Source organism: Equus quagga, unplaced genomic scaffold (assembly GCF_021613505.1).
Source record: "Equus quagga isolate Etosha38 unplaced genomic scaffold, UCLA_HA_Equagga_1.0 146_RagTag, whole genome shotgun sequence".
NCBI classification, from domain to species: Eukaryota; Metazoa; Chordata; class Mammalia; order Perissodactyla; family Equidae; genus Equus; species Equus quagga.
In genome coordinates this window covers 7,531,753-7,539,706 of record NW_025796728.1, presented here as the reverse complement: position 1 = coordinate 7,539,706, position 7,954 = coordinate 7,531,753, and positions in this window count along the sequence as shown.

The window sequence follows — 7,954 nt, the reverse complement described above, 5'->3', positions numbered from 1 at the left end:
CTACAGTGATTCAGTCTTTTCAGGATGTACATATTGATTATTCTTCCCCTCCCCCACACCATCTCTGATACAAATCTGCAAGTTTGTATCGAGGGTTAAGATGATACTTTCAGATCATCAATGACTTGCCATAAATTGGTTTTGGAGAATTCACTCTTGACATCTTTTAAAGAGAGTCTTCAACCTTTTAGATTGAAGATTTTCTATCCATAGAGTACAAAATGATATATGTAAAAGGAATTACAGAAATCCAAGCATAAGAAAAGGAAAGACAGGAGTGCTGATTATGATTCCCTTCTAAAATGTAACCTTCTGCATTTGTCTGAGATTTACTAAGACTTTTGTGTAGGGGCGAGGAAAACTTCTGAAAAAGATGAAATAACCTTCCATGAAAATGCTGTTTTTTGATGATAGGATGTTATTCACTACGTGCTGTGCTTTGTATCCAGACAGTAAACTTTAAGTTAGCCATTTACGAAGGGCAAATTTATTCCTTAATTAAGGGAGCTCAAAGCAGACTGTGTACTAGACGTCTCACTTTTTTCTTGTTTACTTACTTGGAACAGAGAGAATTATTTTCTGTGAAGAATGCTACTTTCAGAGTACTACCATTTTAAACACACGTGATTGCAGGTAGCTTGGGAACTTTTGGAGGTTAAAATATTCATGTTCAAATCATTCTGTGTTGATATTTTAACTGGAGGATGACTTGAAGAGGAAGGAGAGCAGGCCACTTTCTGCGCGGGTGAGGAGTAGCCTTGTTCATATCTGTATGGACAGGGCCAAGGGCAATGCTGGGTACACGAAACATGCTGAAAAGTATTTCCTGAATAAGTGAATGGGTTGGGAAATTAAGCAATTGGGTTTGTAAGGGAAAAAGTGAAAGTATAAAGATGGCTATTGATTTTCTGACTTTCTGAAAGGTTGCTGGCACTCAAGTTCAGCTCAAATGTTCCATTTGTATAGGACACAGGATGGTGGGATTAACAATGAACCAGGAATAACTTTATCTCATTGTGCCTCCATTTATTCAATCTGGGAAGTAGATATATTAATATTTACCTCTTATTTTTATTTTTCTTATGCCTCCTTCCTAAATGTTTTAAATTTATTTTATGTTGCTATATCGTATGCACTTTTGTAGCCTTCTTTTAGTTCCTATAAGAATTGAGTGGGGTAAATATAATTTGAAATAATGACAGCTGTTTTGTCTTACATCAAATTAGATTTCCTATAAGTAAGTCTTCATAAATTCTTCATAAACAAACATTTGTAAACATATATGAAGGGTCATGTTAGCACACACTCTGCTTATTACTATTTTAAGGAAAATATCAGATTATTTCCCCCAACGGAAGTTACAGCTAACGTGCTGCTCTAGCTCCTCACTCTGTCTGTCCACATTAGAGTTAGGGCTTGACTCACCATTTACTCCCAATTTTCCCATCTGTAAAATGGTTGTTTCATTATCCCTTATCTCAGAAATGTTATGAGATTAAATAAAGTAACAAGCAGTGTTCTCTGTCTGTTTCACCCGGTTCATTCCTTCCCGTCTTCACCCTGCTGGCGAAAACACATTGCATTTATGCCATGAGATGTAATCAGTATACGCAGTAGAACATCTTGGTGGTTTCAGAGATGCTCCTTTCTGAAATATTTGAAAGACCTGAGCTTGTTCCCATAAAGGGGCGACAAGACCCAGATTCAGTGGCTCTGACTGCGCAGAGCGACAGTCAAATGGAGCTGGGCTCCTGGGATGAGAGCAGAGAAGCAGAAAAGACAGGGTGGGGGGAGATGGGAGTGGGGAGAAGGAAATCTTGGATGCCCCTCTGAGACTCAATTTATTGGATAGAAAGGTGCCCTTACAGAGATAACAAATAAATGAATGGCCAATCCTCTGGATCCCAGTGTGTTCCTGACAGACCTCTGGTAAGAATGCATCCTTTCTGGTAATGAAGTTCTTTCTTGCCTGTCCCTTTGGCTGCTGCACAGTGTTAAATAAAAGTTACGTGTGTGTGCATCTTGTCACATACACCCATATTCATTGAATCTAAGATGTTATCAGCTGAAAGATGCATCCTTATTTATGAAACACTGAGAAAGAAAAAAAAACCCTGCTAATTTAACCATGGCACAATATTTTATTGTGACTTGAAATTGTTATTTTAAACATATGGAAAAAACTCTTTTAGAAGTATTTATACATAGATTGCCCTTATATATGGCTCTTGAGCATACATATGAAGGCAAATAAATATAAAATAAATTGATTAGGATATTTCTAAATGTGTTTGTAGGCAGAGTTTAACTCTTGCTAATCGCTTTTCCACTTGGAGTCATTGATGTGTGTGCTTTTTCACACAGTGCGACCGCTCCTTCCTGCAATCCAGAGCATTGATGGTGTAGCGTTTCTTAAAAGTGTATTTTGCTATTGTCTCAGATTTTCTTCCAAGCCAGTGACACCAGTGTGCAGGTTTTAATGTGCAGGCGACGAGAGCTATGTTCTGACTGTCGCTGAGTGATCCGAGGGTCAGCTGCACACCAATTTCAAATATGCTAACGTGAAAAAAAATGTGTCTTAGAATTGATAAAATATGGTAGTAAATACTCAAAAGTGGTAGGATCCTCAGATTCCTCTTTTAACTACCTGAACAGCATTCTAGGTTGGGCCCTTCACATTCATGCAGTGGTGAGCATATGTTGCAGGCTTCCACCACCTGAGGGAACAAATGATTCCTAAATTACAGTGGCTCTGAGCCTTCAACTCATGGATAGTGGACCTCAGTGTCGAACTCCAAAGCCTGCAGAACTGAGGAAAGGGTTGTTCCGTGCATCTCACAGGGAAAACAATACAGCCCCATGTGGTGCGCTTTCCCCCTTTGGCTCCTTCTTATCAATACCCACCACCCTGAAGCTGCCTGGAGAGGCCTTACAGATGTCAACTGCTGCCCCTGCTCCTTGAGAAGCCACAATGTCCACATCAAGGGTGCTGTCTTCTAATGCTCCGAGCAATGGTTAATCTCCAGGGTGTCAGAGATGTAGGAGTTTTTGTGCAGAAGTGGGGACAATGGTTTTCTCAACTCCTCATCTCATTTTATCCCCTGGGTTCCAAAGCAGCAAGGCTTATCCCTGGAGCCCATGGAGTCTTCTAAGCGACTCCCAGCTTCTGGTTGTCACTCTGCAATCTTAGGGCTTCAAACCGTTCCAAGGTTCCAAGAGGGAAACAGACACCAAGATGTCATCGCCATTATTCCCTCACACAACCCACCTACTCACTCTCGGCTTCCCTGATCCTGACAAAATACAACAGATAACACCACCCACCCCGCCACACTCACATTTCTTTCAGCCACAAACCAGGAGTGATCCCTAAACATTGCAGTTTGTGCAAAACGAAGAGGCAGAAGAAGTATAATGATCCATGTTCTATTATGCTATTTTAGCCCAACAGGAATGATCTTTTACTCAATTTGCACACACATTCCCTCGTTTGTAAGGAATTTAATTTTAACTGTAGTTTGTTCCCCTCAAGAAGATGATAAACTTCTTGAGAGCAAAGATTATCTCAAACATCCTTTGTGCATCTCTCCTAATGGTGGGCAGTCGATATAAGTGATTAATGAATTTTTATTTCGTTTCTAATATGACTTACATATTCATACTGGAAAAAGATTCTCTTTGCAAACAGAGCAGATCAAAGACAAATCAGTCCGATTATCTTAGAGTTCCAAGTTAATATTTGCAAAAGCTTTGGAAATTGCATTAACTCATTTTGTGAAAGATGATGCAAAACTATACTGTAAAAGCCCCCTCTTCAATGTGTAATTGCTACTTTGGGAGATTTGACTGGACTGCATGATTTCTGGGGTCATGTGCTTTTTCAGCCACAGAGCTCATAATTTATAACCCATCATGCCTTCTCTTCAAGGGAACTTTCCTAGCCTTTCTTGGGCACCACTCGTGTGCTCTTAAGAAACTTTCTAGTTTGTTTGTGGACTCAAAACTATAATCTCACCAGAAAAACAAACAAACAAAATCTCTAGATTTCTAAATGAACACAGGTTTTTTGTCTTGCTGGCTCACCGTTTTTCCTCTCCTTGCCAGTTTTAACCTTCATCTCAGACAGTAGAATCAACAGTCCCCTGTTACCTTGGCAACGATGATAGGATAATAGAGTTAGGTTGTCCCAGGGCTCCACTCTAGCATCCTGCTCTTGGAAGAAAAAAGGTAACATGGTTATGAAATATCATTTGTGATACTTTAAAGAGGCAATGCCCATTCATTTTAAATTTGTACCATTTATTGGTAAAAGATAATGTATGTTAAACTTTCAGTGATTTAAAAAACTCAACCACAAGAATAAGACAGAGTCTGTCTCAGAATAAGAATTTCTTTAATCTGTATTTTTCCAGTCAGCTTGCATGTTTCTCTTGACATTCTACCTTTTCATCAATTTAAAAATAATGACTAAGAAAAATTTATCAGCAGGGTCATCGCTGAGAGCATTGCCATTTTATCTCAGTAGATTTGAAAATTCTTAAGGATCTTTACACTTTCTGCAAGCACATTCTCACTAGGGCAACATAAATTCATGCTCCAGAGATTTCCAGTCTTAAGCTGCCACACTGAGCACTGACATTGTGCTGAGATCTGCTGCTGATCTGGAACACTGTTTTTAGTTTCCTAGGCTGATGTTTCTAATACTGTGACTCTATTTCTCTGTTCTCTTGCTTCTGTTCTGATTCTGGAAAAATCTCAAGGGTAAACTGTGGTCTTTATAATATTTAGTAAGATACTTTGAGTATCTCTGGGTCTGATTCTGCGTTTTAAAAGCTTTATTCATTCATCTTTATTCTTGAGTGCCATGTTCATTTATCCTGTCTGCCCTTTTCTCCACGCCAGTTGGATTTGTTTTTGGCATGGTTTCAAATAGGTTTTTGAGATGTAAACTTCCCAAGTGTAGGATAAATATAAGTGTAATTTTATCCATTGATAGTCTCTTTATTAGGTATTAAAAAATGTCAAATCCATACACCAATATCCTGGAGTAATAACACAGTTAGTTGAAAAATCTTTCTACCATAAGACATATTTATAAGTATTCTACATAGTGACAGTCAGATTGAAGAATGACGTAAAAGTGATTTCTTTTTTTATTCCAGTTTGAAGAACCTTAGCCACACAATACACAAGAAACTTCTTATTCAAGAGGAAATAGCAAAATCCTCCTTTCATGCTCGAGAATGAAGCTTGAGCCTATAGCTACCTGGTGCTGAGTGGACTGGATGCTTGAATCACATGGCTTTTATCAGTTTAAGGCAGCCAAGTCAACTTTCAACACCTAATAGGTAAACTTGATTTATTGCTCTTTGATTTCTTCTTGGACTATAGGCAGAGTACACTATTTACTCTCCAGCATTCAACAATTTCTAATATAGTGTAGATGGTGCCTTGATGACACCAACAGCATTATATGACTCCAATATTTTGCCTGGAAAGTAAATAAATGTTATGTCCCACCTTGCATAGGGACTGGAAGCAGGACAGAAAGAGATGGAAGTAATCATGTTAGTTATTTACCTTTCTCCTGAATATAAGGTCAGTTTGTTCTGACATTAAAATCTAACTTAGCTAATTTTAATTCGGCACACATTTTTCTGAGCACTGTTTATATGCAAAACATTCTACAAGATACAGCGGGGGAATCAAAGATGAAAACCTAATTGTAAAAGTCTATTTGGGGAAACTGTTGCTCCGGGGGCTCTTTATGGATCCTCCTTCATCTGTGATTTTGCTAATTTTAGAGAGTTTAGGTACTTACCCAATGGAAATGCTGGTGCATGTTGAATCCACAGCTGTGCAGCTCCAGGAGTCTGAGACAGCTGTGCCTACCCAGAATCCATAGGGCTGGCACTGAAACCACCTCCCCACAGTGCAGCACTTAATATGAAATAACCTCTCAGTCCGGAGATATAGAGTGAGTGAGGCTGCCGGAAACTGGAGCCCTTCTCCAGGATCTACGTGATGACAGAGTGGTTCAGCCTTGATGCCCTAGAATCAGACCAGAAACAGAATGTGGTTGCCTTGATTCCCTGCCAGTTAATTGTGCTGATCTAGTCCCATTCTTCTCACTGTCCTCCAAACAGTGTGTGTATTTAGTTAAAGTAACTGATAAGAATGTCTAGCCATCATTTGTTGAACAACATGCTAAATACTTCATACACATCATTCTATTTAATTTTTCCAAACACTCTATGCAATAGGAACTACTATTTGACAGATGGGGAAACTGAGGCTCAGGTCACATAGAGGATGGCCTACCCAAGATTCAAACCCAGCATTGTGTGTACCCACAACCCTCATTCTTAACCACTAATCTATAAACTAAGAAATCATTCATCTTTCTTGATATATAATAAGGCAATAGTCTTGTTTTCAAAGAATAGTTCCTGTAATGCATTCCGTTTCTTTTGTGATTAGAAGTTCTCTGCACTTCAAATTAATAATTGAGCTGTGAATTTTGATTTGTGTATTTGTGTTCGTTAAGAAAGTTTCAATATTCTATAAGCCGAAAAGTTTCAGGGATAGCTTATTTTCTCTATTTCATTGGTGGTTGGTAAATCTTTTTTCCCCTCGAATCACCAGTGTAGTTAGAAAATGAAAATCGATAGGTTCTCTCCATCCACAGAAGTTCTGGGAACAGAGCTTGGGGAGCGAGTCATGCTTTATCACTTCTCCAGTTCCAAGTGTTGCTGGAGTAAAGACACTTACTCTGCCAACAACTGGCAGAGTTTCTGCTTCACTTTCAATGATCAATGTTTAGTGTTTTCAAGACCAAAAAACAAAATAGTGAATATGATAGCTATAAAATAGCTATAAAACTGGAGGCATGTTGCACATATTTACTATGATTCAGGGGACTTTTAACAATTATGCTTCAAAAGCCAGGAATATGGATAAAATTACTTATTACCACACAATCGTAATCAGACACAAAACTGTATGTGGAGCAATATTTGGAGACAGGATGAGTAAAAGAATCATTATGTTTTATGTCATGCTTCCTCTACAAATACGGAAACAATTAGATAGTCTGATTAAAAAACTGACACTGACAAGAAATATCCAGGCCTAAGTCTAGCTGCTAGATTACCATTTCTACTGGGAATTGACCAAGGGGTAATTTTTTTCTTTGAATTCATCATTAATAGTATTGTTCCAAAATAGTTCTAGTTTCATTAATGCAGCATTCTAAGCCCAAATACCTTCTGGAATTTGTAACTTACTATTTTAAATAAATAGATGGCCACGGATGTCAAATCTAGGAATGTTTGAAATATTTCTATATTGGTAATATGGTTTATAGGTTTTTTCTTCATGTTTTGAGGGGGTTGCATAAATTAAGGATTAGATTAGGAAGGAGAGGTCTTGCTAGTCTTGTCATCTTTTGAAAAGAGCTTTGTAGAATGGGAGTCAACTTGTCTTCAGCCACTTTGCCTTTTCTTAGCTCTTTGAACAAACCTACTGGTTTTCTGCCCCTGGACCTTTACATATGTCACTGCAGCTGAGGGACTATCTCCAGCTCCTCCTGCCCACCTCAGATCTTTACGTGGTCAACCTCTTTTAAGTTTGGTAGACTCTAGTTCAATGTCTCCTTTTCAGAGAGGCTTACTGTGGCTATTTGCTCTAAAGTAGGCTCACTTCTTTTATTATTTCTCATTATAGCTACTTGTTCTTAGTAATTCTTGTTATAATTTTATTATATATTTATTTATTGTATGTTATCTATCTACCTTTAAAGTCAGGGTACATGCTCATTAGGGTCACCTGTATAGATCTAGCAACTCTCTGACGTTCAGTAGGTGTTCAATAAATATTGTTAAATGAATGAATGATTGTAAGAGTACATCTGAAGGAAGAGAAGGAAATTCTTGTTGAAGGAAGTTATGCTAAC